Genomic DNA, 14,808 nt, shown 5'->3' with positions numbered 1-14,808 from the left:
CTTAGGTAATTCTTTTAATTACTTTCCCGCTGTCCATCTGCCTTTCTACTACTCGGTCTTTACAGTAGTCTACGAAACTGTTGTACGGTGACTGCGGTACCTCCAGATGTCTTAGCCTCTGAAACAGTGCGGGCCACCAGAGATTTCGAATGCCCCGGCAATGTCAGTCATTATTGCCATGGCGTATATTTGTTTTGTAGTGCTAACCATGTGTAGGGCCTGGTTGATGGAATCCTCTATTGATCTGCCAGTTCTGAAGCCGAATTGGTGTTGGCTCGTACCCCTGAGAGCTGTGTGTGTTTGCAGGCGCTTGGACAGTAGCTTCTCCTGAATCTTTGCTGGGGTGTTTATTGTGCATATTGGCCTGTAAGTCTTTGGACCTGAAGGATCCCTGTCCGCTGATTTCTTAATAGTGACTGCTTTGGAGGTTTACCATACTGCAGTTAACCTGCCCAGTCGTAAGGCATCGTTCAGTAACGTTGTTAGGAACGGGGTGATCTGCGGTGCTAGTATTTTCAGTGTTTCCGAGTGAGTACCATCTGGGACAAGAAGAGAATAGAAGCTTTCGAAATGTGGTGCTACAGAAGAATGCTGAAGATAAGGTGGGTAGATCACGTAACTAATGAGGAGGTATTGAATAGGATTGGGGAGAAGAGAAGTTTGTGGCACAACTTGACTAGAAGAGGGGATCGGTTGGTAGAACATGTTTTGAGGCATCAAGGGATCACAAATTTAGCATTGGTGGGCAGCGTGGAGGGTAAAAATCGTAGAGGGAGACCAAGAGATGAATACACTAAGCAGATTCAGAAGGATGTAGGTTGCAGTAGGTACTGGGAGATGAAGAAGCTTGCACAGGATAGAGTAGCACGGAGAGCTGCATCAAACCAGTCTCAGGACTGAAGACCACAACAACAAACAACACCATCTGGTCCAGGTGCTTTCTTGCTTTTGAGCTTTGAGATTGCTAGTGCAACCTCTTCTTGCGCAAAAGGATAGGTGACAGTTGCCGTATTGTATGGTATGTATAGGTTTTCTCTTAGTGTTCTATGATATTGTGTGTTTGTATCCATGACGTCGTCAGGGAGCAGTTTATGCTGAAGAAACTTCGCTGTATTCCTCCATCACCTTGTCATCGTGCCGTCATCCTGCCTTAGCGTTCCCAGAACTAGTGGGGTTTTTATTTTCTCTGTCAGTATACTTTGCTCTGTTTGTATTGTTATAAATAGCTCACATTGTTGTCTACGCGTGTTGTGTACAGTCTGCCTGTCTGTATAAGTCTTGTGCATGCCTATGTGCTTCAAGTCTTATGCGTCTGTCCCTATCTGCTACCGCCCTTTGATATAAATTTCGTTTGCGTCTGGCATCTTGTTTGAGTTTCGTGAGTTCGTTGGTCCTTGGTACTCGTGAGCGTTTTGTGTTATTTGTTGTATTGATGTATTTTGTGCATGTTGTATTATCTGTGTTAAGTTGTGTGCTCTATAATCGATACCTCCATTGATGTTTCCTGGATCATGTTATTGGATAATTTCCGTTAATTTGTCCCAGTTTGCTTTGTGCAACAGTAAATCTCTGGTGTGTGATTTGGTCGTTGTGTTCTGAGTGTGAGTTAGTGTGTGTGTTATGACATTGTGATCACTACTGGTTATGTTGTGTTCAGTCCAGTTTGTTATGTCTGCCATTGCTGCATTATTTGCTAGCGTAAAGTCGGTATTACTGCTCGTACCATCGAACCCTGCATATTTTGATATAGGGCCTTCCGTGTTCATTACATGTAATTGTGTTTCTTGTATTAGGTCAGTGATTATGCGTCCTCTGTCATCTGTTCTCTCTGAGTTCTAGCTGGAATTAATGTCAGCACTTACCATTAATTTTTTGCTCTGTCATACATTATTACTACGTCTCTGATGTAGTCTGCGTACTGCTGTATTTGATGGCGTTCCCATTAGTTGTCTCTATGGTAACTAAGTGTTGATTGCATAGCTGTGTGCCCTTAATTATAAGTTCTATTTAAAATTACTATTGCAGCCTTACAGTCATTGTTGCCTGTTATTGTGGTAGCAAGTTTTGGTAGACATATTGTTGTTGTTGTTGTGGTCTTCAGTCCTGAGACTGGTTTGATGCAGCTCTCCATGCTACTCTATCCTGTGCAAGCTTCTTCTTCTCCCAGTACCTACTGCAACCTACATCCTTCTGAATCTGCTTAGTGTATTCATCTCTTGGTCTCCCTCTACGATTTTTACCCTCCACGCTGCCCTCCAATACTAAATTATTGATCCCTTGATGTCTCAGGACATGTCCTACTAACCGATCCCTTCTTCTAGTCAAGTTGTGCCACAAACGTCTCTTCTCCCCAATCCTATTCAATACTTCCTCATTAGTTATGTGATCTACCCATCTAATCTTCAGCATTATTCTGTAGCACCACATTTCAAAAGCTTCTATTCTCTTCTTGTCCAAACTATTTATCGTCCATGTTTCACTTCCATACATGGCTACACTCCATACAAATACTTTAAAAAATGACTTCCTGACACTTAAATCTATATTCGACGTTAACAAATTTCTCTTCTTCAGAAACGCTTTCCTTGCCATTGCCAGTCTACATTTTATATCCTCTCTACTTCGACCATCATCAGTTATTTTGCTCCCCAAATAGTAAAACTCCTTTACTACTTTAAGTGTCTCATTTCCTAATCTAATTCCCTCAGCATCACCCGACTTAATTCGACTACATTCCATTATCCTCGTTTTGCTTTTGTTGATGTTCATCTTATATCCTCCTTTCAAGACACTATCCATTCCGTTCAACTGCTGTTCCAAGTCCTTTGCTGTCTCTGATAGAATTACAATGTCATCGGCGAACCTCAAAGTTTTTATTTCTTCTCCATGGATTTTAATACCTACTCCGCATTTTTCTTTTGTTTCCTTTACTGCTTGCTCAATATACAGATTGAATAGCATCGGGGAGAGGCTACAACCCTGTCTCACTCCCTTCCCAACCACTGCTTCCCTTTCATGTCCCTCGACTCTTATAACCGCCATCTGGTTTCTGTACAAATTGCAAATAGCCTTTCGGTCCCTGTATTTTACCCGTGCCACCTTCAGAATTTGAAAGAGAGTATTCCAGTCAACATTGTCAAAAGCTTTCTCTAAGTCTACAAATGCTAGAAACGTAGGTTTGCCCTTCCTTAATCTAGCTTCTAAGATAAGTCGTAGGGTCAGTATTGCCTCATATGTTCCAACATTTCTACGGAATCCAAACTGATCTTCCCCGAGGTCGGCTTCTACTAGTTTTTCCATTCGTCTGTAAAGAATTCGCGTTTGTATTTTGCAGCTGTGAGTTATTAAACTGATAGTTCGGTAATTTTCACATCTGTCAACACCTGCTTTCTTTGGGATTGGAATTATTATATTCTTCTTGAAGTCTGAGGGTATTTCGCCTGTTTCATACATCTTGCTCACCAGATGGTAGAGTTTTGTCAGGACTGGCTCTCCCAAGGCCGTCAGTAGTTCTAATGGAATGTTGTCTACTCCGGGGGCCTTGTTTCGACTCAGGTCTTTCAGTACTCTGTCAAACTCTTCGCGCAGTATCGTATCTCCCGTTTCATCTTCATCTACATCCTCTTCCATTTCCATAATATTCTCCTCAAGTACATCGCCCTTGCATAGACCCTCTATATACTCCTTCCACCTTTCTGCTTTCCCTTCTTTTCTTAGAACTGGGTTTCCATCTGAGCTCTTGATGTTCATGCAAGTGGTTCTCTTATCTCCAAAGGTCTCTTTAAATTTTCTGTAGACAGTATCTATCTTACCCCTAGACGTTTGTATTCCTTTTTGCCTGCTTCACTTCCTGCATTTTTATATTTTCTCCTTTCATCAATTAAATTCAATATATCTTCTGTTACCCAAGGATTTCTACTATCCCTCATCTTTTTACCTACTTGATCCTCTGCTGCCTTCACTACTTCATCCCTCAGAGCTACCCATTCTTCTTCTATTGTATTTCTTTCCCCCATTCCTGCCAATTGTTCCCTTATGCTCTCCCTGAAACTCTGTATAACCTCTGGTTCTTTCAGTTTATCCAGGTCCCATCTCCTTAAATTCCCACCTTTGTGCAGTTTCTTCAGTTTTAATCTACAGATCATAACCAATAGATTGTGGTCAGAGTCCACATCTGCTCCTGGAAACGTCTTACAATTTAAAACCTTGATCCTAAATCTCTGTCTTACCATTATATAATCTATCTGAATTCTTTTAGTATCTCCAGGATTCTTCCATGTATACAACCTTCTTTTATGATTCTTGAACCAAGTGTTAGCTATGATTAACTTATGCTCTGTGCAAAATTCTCCTACTACATTTCCTTCTCTCCCTTTTCCTACTACCGAATTCCAGTCACCCATGACTATTAAATTTTCGTCACCCTTCACTATCTGAATAATTTATTTTATTTCGTCATACATTTCTTCAATTTCTTCGTCATCTGCAGAGCTAGTTGGCATATAAAGTTGTATTACTGTAGTAGGCGTGGGCTTCGTATCTATCTTTGCCACAATAATGCGTTCACTATGCTGTTTGTAGTAGTTTATCCGCATTCCTATTTACCTATTCATTATTAAACCTACTCCTGCATTACCCCTATTTGATTTTGTGTTTATAACCCTGTAGTCCCCTGAACAGAAGTCTTGTTCCTCCTGCCACCGAACTTCACTAATTCCCACTATATCCAACTTTAACCTATCCATTTCCCTTTTTAAATTTTCTAATCTACCTGCCCGATTAAGGGATCTGACATTCCACGCTCCAATCCGTAGAACGCCAGTTTTCTTTCTCCTGATAACGACGTCCTCTTGAGTAGTCCTCGCCCGGAGATCCGAATGGGGGACTATTTTACCTCCGGAATATTTTATCCAAGAGGACACCATCATCATTTAACCATACAGTAAAGCTGCATGCCCTCGGGAAAAATTGCGGCCGTAGTTTCCCCATGCTTTCAGCCGTTCGCAGTACCAGCACAGCAAGGCCGTTTTGGTTAGTGTTACAAGGCCAGATCAGTCAATCATCCAGACTGTTGCCCTTGCAACTACTGAAAAGTCTGCTGCCCCTCTTCAGGAACCACACGTTTGTCTGGCCTCTCAATAGATATCCCTCCGTTGTGGTTGCACCTACGGTACGGCTATCTGTATCGCTGAGGCACGCAAGCCTCCCCACCAACGGCAAGGTCCATGGTTCATGGGGGGGGGGGGGGGGGGGAGCGGAGGGGGAGGCATATTAGTTGCCCATTTCTATTATAAGGTTCTTGTAAGCACAAGAGGTCTGCCTGCAAGTCTTTTGCTGTTTAGGAATTTCTGCACTGACTGTCATACTGTTTTTTGTATTATGAAGTGAGATTTTAAATTTTTGTCTATGTGTTCTGTGTTCTGGGTGTATCACGTGTACCAAACATTTACTGCCTGTCTGTGAGTAATCGAAATATGTGCGACAGTGTGCTCTTACATGATCTGTATACAGGTGGTCCCATTTATCTTGACCACCCTAAAAAACTGTTTGTCCAGATGCAAATTACAAATTGTTTCGAGCAAATGTTCTTTAGTCGTCAGTGGGACATCAATCCGCATGATTGCCTTCGTTGTAGCTTTGTTTTTAGCAAAGATATGAACAGTGGTATGACTTTTTCAATAGGTTATTTGCAGCAATACTCTTTCGACAGCAAGTACTTAGGTCGCCGCCGCTGACTGGAGGGCGTCAGTCACTAGCTCACTGACTCAACTCACTACTCCAGTTTGGCGTCTGTCATTCATGCGCAGAGCGGGATTAGGCTACGACAGTACATAGCGACATTATAGCAGGATCACCAATATTGTCTGCAAAAGGACTATTACGGAAGAGCTTGTACCACAACACATGGACTCTATTCCACTTAAGTAAAAACTTATAATTGATGTGCATTTGTGTTATAGAAAGAGGATACAGGCAATTCCGTAACAAGATCCTCTCCCTTGCTTCCTTGGTACAAGACTCTACAGTGGCGATGAGGATAGTTCATACAGAACAGAGAAAATTATGTGATTCCACTACCACACAATCTCTCCGTAACATAAGGATTATAATCAATTACATAATTTATATGACACAATTTTACAATTCCCTCTTCGGTATCACCTCACTGCAGGTAAAATAGTTTATTATATTTTTTTGGATGGGGACTCGCTCAAGATCGTAATGTTGGAAGCTGGAGTGTTTTATGCTTATAAATTGGACATGCGATCATGATGTCACTTCAGGTTATCACTCCTAAAAATTAGAACACATATTAGTCCGCCCCCGGTATCTGAGTGGTCAGTGTGGCAGAATGTCAATCCTAGGGGCCCGGGTTCGATTCCCGGCTGGGTCGGAGATTTTCTCTGCTCAGGGACTGGATGTTGTGTTGTCCTAATCATCATCATTTCATCCCCATCGACGCTCAAGTCGCCGAAGTGGCGTCAAATCGAAAGACTTGCACCCGGCGACAGGTCTACCCGACGGGAGGCCCTAGTCACTCGACATTTACATTTAAGAACACATATTGACAATACTCTTTCTCAGGGACTCACCTAGTGAGTACGTGGTTTGCGACCACGGGGCCCCGACCTGAGTCCTGACATTGCTTCCCCTTACTTATGCCAGGCTCCTCACTTTTATCTTTCCTGTCTGGCCACCCTCGGCCAGTCCTTGTTCTTTTCCGACCCTGACGCTATTAGGTTTCGAGGGCTAGGGGTCTTTCATTCTCCAATCTATACTTCTCATGCAGCGTCCGACCCGGAGCGGGCGGCTGCAAAAGGCGTCTGTATCCCATGTTAGGGGCAGCCTCCAGAACTAAGGAAGGCGACGGATACCACCGCAAATTATCATCCCTGCATAATGCAGTCTCCAATTTATGCACAAAAATGGCTTCCTCTCATGTTAAATCAGTATCCGGAGGTAAAACAGTCTCCCATTCTGATCTCGGGGTGGGGAGGGGGGGGGGGGGCGTGGTGGTTGGGGGAGCAGAACTTGAAAGGGGGCAAAAAATCAAAACGAGAATTGATACCTGGAATGTTATTACTCTGCTACAAGCAGGAAAACTAGAAAACCTTAAAAGAGAGATGGAAAAGAATCACATGGACCTTGGAGTCGCTGAGGTAAGATGCAATGGATGTGGAGAGTTACAGTCAGATGAATATGGATTGTACTAGTCAGGAGGAGAAGTAAAAGGAATGAATGGAGTAGGAATGATTATGACAAAGGAATTGGCTAAATGTGTGGAATATGTGGACTATGCAAATGACCGGATTATTGGTGTAAGGCTAAAAGGAGCACATAAAGATTTACTGATTGTCCAGGTGTATATGCCAACTTCAGAACATGATGACAAAATTGTAGAGGAAGCGTACAATGTAATAGAGAGAATAATGGACGAAAATAAAAAAAGTGTTGCAAAATAGTAATGGGAGACTGGAACGCCATTGTGAGAAAAGGGAAAGAGGGAAACATAGTAGGCAGTCATGGTCCTGGAAAGAGAAATGATAGAGGTGAATGGCTAATTGACTTCTGCAGGGAAAGGCAGCTGATAGTGGCAAACAAATGGTCAAAGAACCACAAGAGGAGGGTCTACACTTGAAAATCACCAGGTGATAAATACAGAAACCAAATCGATTTTATACTGGTAGAAGAAAGATACAGAAATGGAATCAAGAAGGTGCCCACAATACCAGGTGCAGATATTAATAGCGACCACAACTTACTTAGGGCAGAAATAGAAATAACAATGAAAAAACTGAAGAAGGCGACCATGGTGAAGAACTGGGATCTAGAGAAGATAAGATCCAACAAAGAATAAATTGCAGAAATGCTGTCTCGGGAGTTTCTAAACACATTGTGAGACGAAGAACCACCTGATAATGCCAACGAGTACTGGAATATGCTGAAAGAAGAAATCATTAGAGCAGGACAGCAAAATACGGAATATGTAAAAGGGAAAAGGGCAAAAAAACTATGGGTTACACAAGAAATCATATCCAAGATGGAGGAGAGAAGAAACTTTAAAAACAAGAACACTGAAGTTGCAAGAAAGATGTACCGAAGGTTAAATAAATGAACTGTGAAGAGAAAAGGCTAGGAAAAAATGGCTAAAAGAGGAATGCGATGCAATTGAAGAACTGGACAAGAAAGGAAGATACGACTTACTATACAGCAGAGTGAAGACTATGACATGGGATCAAAACAGAGCAGGAAGTGCTACTACGGAAATTTTGAGTAGAGACGAAGAGGTAGTGTACAAAGTTCGTGAGGATGTCCTCTAGAGATAGGAAGAATATCTAAAAGAGCTATATGACACAGATCGCAAACCAGAAACTCTGGAACTTGAATCTCTCAGCAGTGTAAGTGATGACGAGAAAGGACCAACCATCGAAATGGAAGAAGTAAAGTCTGCCATAGCTGCAATGAAAAATGGCAAAGCGGTAAGTACAGATACAATACCAGGAGAAATATTAAAGTGCTTGAACCAAGATGGAATAAGAGAAATATTGAGGTTATGTAATAAAATATATGACAGTGATGAATGGCCTGAGGACTTTCTGACAACAGTAATGATTCCACTACCGAAAAAACAAGGAACCAAGAAATGCAGCGAGCACAGGACAATGAGCCTCATTTCACATGCAGCCAAAGTGATGTTAAGAATAATTAATAAGAGACTTGAAAAAGTAATGGAGGAGAATCTTGGCGAGGAGCAGTTTGGCTTTAGACGGAATACGGGCACCAGAGACGCAATAGGGCTCTTACGAATCTTGGGAGAAAGGTTTATTGAAAAAGGAAGAGACCTATTTATGTGCTTCATCGATCTAGAAAAGGCATTTGACAATGTAGTCTGGGACAAGCCTAATCAAAAAGCCTCAGTTAAAGTGAGAGGAGAAAGTACAATCTGGATCGGACTAGGAAAAGGAGTAAGAGAAGGATGCTGTCTATCACCTCCCCTTTTCAACCTCTAGTTGGAAAATATGATAGGCCAATGCTCATTAGATGACAAAGGAGTGGGAATTGGAGGAAGAAGAGTAGGGTGTTTGTGGTTTGCTGATGAGATGGTTCTTCTGGTGACAGGGGAAAAAGAATTACAGGATTTGGTGGACACCATTGAAGCTAACGGAAAAAATATGGAATGAAAATTAACACAAAGAAAACAAAAGTATTCGCGCTAGGAGGAAATAAAGAAATAAAAATTATACTGAATGGAGAAATATTAGAACAGGTTCAAAATTTTAAGTATCTTGGAAGCAGGATAGACACCTACTGGAAGTGCACCACAGAAATTAACACAAGGATAGCAAATCGCAAAAGAGGCATTTTATAAGAAAAGTAGAATTTTCTGCAGCGGTCTGGACAGAGCACTCAGGATGAGACTCGTAAAATGTCTTGTATGGAATGTTCTTCTGTATGGCGCCGAAACATGGACTATGAGAAAGAAAGACAGAGAAAGGGTGGAGGCTTTTGATATGTGGACATGGCGGAGGATGGAAAGAATAAGTTGGGTGGACAGAGTACAAAATGAAGAGGTACTGAGAAGAGTGGGAGAGAAAAGACAGTTACTAGATATAATAAAAAGAAGAAAAAGCAATTGGATTGGGCATATTTTAAGAAAGAATGATGATAATATACTTGTCCAATGAATACCAGTTTATCATCTGCATTTCTTCCTGGTGTAGCAATTTTAATGGCCAATAGTGTACTTACGTGTCTTCTTACTCTTTTTATTCTGCCTGGGGGCGCTGGCTGATCTCTGCCTTTGCTGGTACTTCATAATGATTTTCACGATAGTAACAGCGCCCCCATGATTAATGTAGTAATAAAATTGGGAGGGGAAGCATGATTCTTATTGGCCCAGAGAGGAAGGGAGAAGGGGAGGATTCTCATTGGTGGTAGAAACCTGCCAGAATGTTTCAGATTATAGCAGCCTCTTGTCAACCATCCAAGATACTTGTAAACAGTAGTGGAGGAATGTGATTATTCGTCAATTGCTTGCAGAAGCTATAAGCAGGGGTGTAGTGCATTTATCTCCCATACCTGTCATATGATGGGGAGATGGGCGAGTGGATGGCGTATTCTTAGGGCAGACAGGTGAAATTCCGTTGTTCGCGGCCCTGGGGCGCCGGCAGTGCAGAGTGAGTGTTGCGTGTCCCACAGATATCTCAGCTGCTTTCAGTTGGGTCGGCTGGTGGCTGCCGTAGTGGTTGCTTCTGTTTATTGTCTGAACGGTGGCATCTGAGTGCTGGTATGATCCCTTTCATTCTTATTATTCTAGTGTTTCCTGTAGTGGTGAAGGTAATTGCTTAAAGTGCAAATTTAGTAGTGTGTGTACATCTTCGGGTTTCTTCCGGCTTTATTTTACAAATCTGCTCTAATGCTACAGTAGTATACCGTTCAAGGCAACTTTATAGTGACGTCACACAGTATTAATGCAGTGGCAAAATCCTTGTGTGTGTGTAACAGTGTGGTACTTGTTAATAAAGCACACTGTGCAAATATACAATATTTACGCGTGTCTTTGGTTGACAGTCTGGGAAAGTATCGGTAGAATTGCAAAACAATTGCCCAACATGTGTACATAACAATGGGTGGTCGGAGTGCTGAAAGAATTTGCTGTGATGACATTAAATTATAGTAGCTGTCACAGATTACATCATAAATTCGTTAATATTTACCGAGATATTGTAGAATATGTCGTGACATCATTATATTGCTGTATTTGTGCCAACAGGATAACACGCTCGTTTTGACACATACATTATGACATCTTATGCACTAGTAATTTTTGGGTGACGTAGAAAGAGTTCATTTGAACATCCTGTTGTGGTGTATGTTTCATATTTAAAGTCTCAGCAGTAGCGTTATTTGTTGTTAATAATGAAAATCATAGAATATCGTCGTCATTTGTTTTAATATCGTGCGTTAGTTTTTGTTAAAAATTTAGTATCTCGCTAAGAGTGTATTTGTCTTTAAATAAATCATAGCAGAAATTGTTTAACTCGGGGCATTGAAGTAGCTTGTTATATAATGTGCTGCGGTAGTTATTTAGCTCGGGATACCAATGGAGTTTGTTATAAGTATGCTGCGGGTAACTGTTTAGTATTGTATTGACATTTTCATTACAGTGGAGATGTAGGTGTTTAATAAATCGATAAAATTGCAACAAATTACCTAAAAATTGTAAATAGCAATTAATTATGAGAGGAAAGTGTTATTTGTATTTACGTATCTTTTTATTCAGTTTAGGGGTGGGGAGGGGGGCTGGATTATGCTGAGGTTTCATGGCGATTCATCCACTACAGTACACAGACCTCGACTAATGCATCCCACACAACTGTTGTAGTACTACAAGGAAGAGGGGAAGCCTGATTCTTACAGGTATGTTCCACATACAAGAGCCTCAGATGTAACCTGGCACCGAGAGTGACAATGATTAAATTCCATAAAAAAGAAGCAAGCTATTGAGGCCACGGAATGCAGAGCGAAAAAAAGACGTAGCGAAAAGTTTCTGGATAATGGCTCTGGCATATATTATTAACATTGTTAGCCGTTTTGTACGATCCAGATGATGATCTTTAAAGTACTACAGATATTTTCTTGTTTATATTATAAAGCTGTGTAGCAGAGCATGTGTGTACATGGCGACGTCATATTATACTAAAACAAAGCAAATGAAATACTGCCTCTGCGGACACGGCATAAAATGGAGGAACCTCGATTTTCCTTCTTTTAATTAATTTTACTGATGCGAATTCCTGCTGTGTACAGTTGACATGACAGACCTTCGGCTAATCAAGGCAGGCTGAAAGGTTTATCTGTTTCTACCATGTGGTCCCTCCTGCTCCGAGTCTGGCGATTTAAAGCTGGAGAACATTTTTTGGCCTGCCATGTACGAGGAAGACAGGTAGCCGGTCTGCAAAGTCTCAGTGGACAAAAGGACGTTTCATTTTTGGATCAACACGACGATCTCAGTGAGGTAGAATGTATGTATTTCCTCCTCCTGGAGAGAGCAGATGCTTTGTGAGAACTGACGGTAGTAATGAATGAGATCGTTGAGGTTCTGGAAACAAATGGAAAGTCTAAGGAGAGAAGATGACGCCGCAGAGATCACTGCACGCGTCCACCCATTGGCGTTTCTGGCACGTCCTGTAAAACAACACTGCTTTCATTCGCTATGAAGTTCCACCAGGGTGTCAAAAGTTGCGCAGTGAAAGTTACCATATGCAAACAACTGCTAAGGGCTGACTCAACTTCCTCTTGTGGATCAATTAGTTATGTCACACGGTGGTGACTGCGGTGTTTAGTTATATGCCTGTTTTGTTCTGGATATGCCTGTTTTGTTCTGGCAACTTATATCAGATTTATATAAATTTTGATTGTCTTTCACTAAGTATTACCTTCTCACTTAACACACTACTCGTGTGTTTCTGCTTTCCATGAGAAACTATAATCGAACGTATATATGTATGTGATGGTATCTTATACGGATTCTTTTAATTTTTGGGTTAATTTAATCTGACTGTAGGAAATTATTGTTCCATTTTGTTGATTACTCATTGTATTGGGTGTCTTGCAGGAAAAACTGTAATCTCAACATACGAAACTGATAACTGAATATAAATGTTACTCATATTAGTTAGAAACTTTTCTCAGTCACTTTGTAAGGTGTCACGCAAATCCAACACCTTCCATGAAAACCCTGACATGATAAGCAAATCCAGTAGTATGTCACATAGCTCCGAATAAATCGTGACATTAAATTAACCAAAGTAATACGAGTAACGAGAGAGCAAATGGAATACCACAGACTAACACAAGAATGCCTAAATGCATGTCATACCTTCCCACCGTGAGACAGACGCAGTTCCGAGGGGAGAAACGAGAACAGAAGCCGAGAGCAGAACCGTCTTAAGCTGGAAGGCCCTACGATAAGGGACGGACACCCACGTCGCCAGCTAACCGCTAGGACCACTCCCCAGCCCATGTTAAAAGCTAGAGCCCTCCAGAAGAACAGTATAGATCTTACGATAACACAAAAAGGGCCACCCCAGCCGCAAGTTTTAGCGTGAGACTTTTTCGCGTCTCTGTTACGTCAGGACCACCCCCAAGCCCATGTTAAAGGATAGAGCCCTCCAGAAGAACAGTATAGATCTTACGATAACACTAAAAGGACCACACCAGCTGCAAGTTTTAGCGTGAGACTTTTTCACGTCTCTGTTACGTTGCAAACTTTAAAAACATTGCCCCACCACAAAAAGTATAACGTTTCTCATTGGATAGACAGAATTTTTGTAGGCGGAGCTTAAGGTTAATATTGGGACCCTGATTGGTCAGATGAAAACACAACCAGATAGTTTTTTTAAAACCAACTTCGGTAAAATGTAGTAAGGAGAAGTTAGGTGAGAGTTGCTTCCGAGACGGCGAGGTGAGCGGAGCTGTGCTGCCCGCCGCCACCTGACGAACACCGACAAGGTAATGAACGCACGCAATGCTGCATAACAGCGCATAAAGCTTCACTCAGAGCTGCAGAAGTCTCATCTGTTACACCCCCTTTTTCGTAAAACTGGTGTCGATCGTCAATTAAAGCTCAGTGTGTTCACATTTGCCACTTGAAGTAAAAATCTGAAACGCGATGATTTTTCTGTTATATTGTTATTGAGAAGCTACATCAGTCACTGTAATTTACGACAAGTTAGATAAGTAATTAAAGATAATGGATGGTCACTGTAGACCATTTTGATAGTTTTCTCTTTTGTGAAACTTAATTTAAACCTAGATTATAGATGTGATATGGCATAGGTCATCCTTCGATCCATTGTAGAGCTTGGAAACCCATTCAGGGAATATTCGTTCACATTTTTGTTGAACGCAGTTGGTTTTTACCATCTTGTATTAAAACATTTCCTTTTATGAATAGTGCAATTTATAAACAATGTTTTGTGAGTAGAATAAAATTTCCAATGGTAAACTTAACTGCTTTTTCGACGTTATTTTACCAGCTAACTAAAAATAGGAAAGCCTTGAACCCCTTCCACTAAATTTAGTTAGTATTAAGATTCTTTTACAGGGAGTGCAGTGGAGCTGACGCTGAAATCATTAAGTATTTGGTTATATCATCGCTAGTCTCACTGAACTCTTCTGAACTCTACATGTCATGTGTGGTGTGGCGTCTCCTTACCAGCAACAGGTCCCAGGTTCAAACTAGTCAATTCCCTAAAAAACACGCTCAGAGCGTCGTTGCGCGAAAGTGGTAGGGAGACACGATATAGAACCAACAGAAACCACGCAGAATGTTAGAACTTGAGGTTTTGAGAATATTAAAAATGAACGAGGGCTACGCGGAAAGCAACCGCCGTTTTCGCGTAGCGCGGCAAACAGTAGATGAACGGAGACCTTTCCTGAACCTAAACGCACTGCGGGATAACTCCCAGTCCAAATAAGTGTCTGAGTTGAAACCCAGTGAGTCCATGTGATAATATGAGTTTTTTTTGGTAAAAAAAAGTTTATATCAGCTACTGATTTTACTCGTCAGTTTTGGGATGTCTATTATCAAACTTAGACGTTGTGATTCAGTGATGTAGCATGACTGACTATGGCAGTACAAACTTACATGAAAAGAACAGATCGGCTCGCCGTGTGTAGTCATCTTCAGCAGCCTAGTGATGAATTTACAGAAAACTGAAAAGTGGCATTTCAATATTTCAGTTTCAGGAACAATAGGAGAAAATTTCTCGCACTGTTTCGTATGAGATGATTAGTGGGAGA

The sequence above is a fragment of the Schistocerca piceifrons genome, chromosome 1 (genome assembly GCF_021461385.2).
Source record: "Schistocerca piceifrons isolate TAMUIC-IGC-003096 chromosome 1, iqSchPice1.1, whole genome shotgun sequence".
Taxonomy (NCBI): Eukaryota; Metazoa; Arthropoda; class Insecta; order Orthoptera; family Acrididae; genus Schistocerca; species Schistocerca piceifrons.
The sequence above is the reverse complement of the archived record's forward strand: the minus strand, read 5'-3'. Positions refer to the sequence as shown.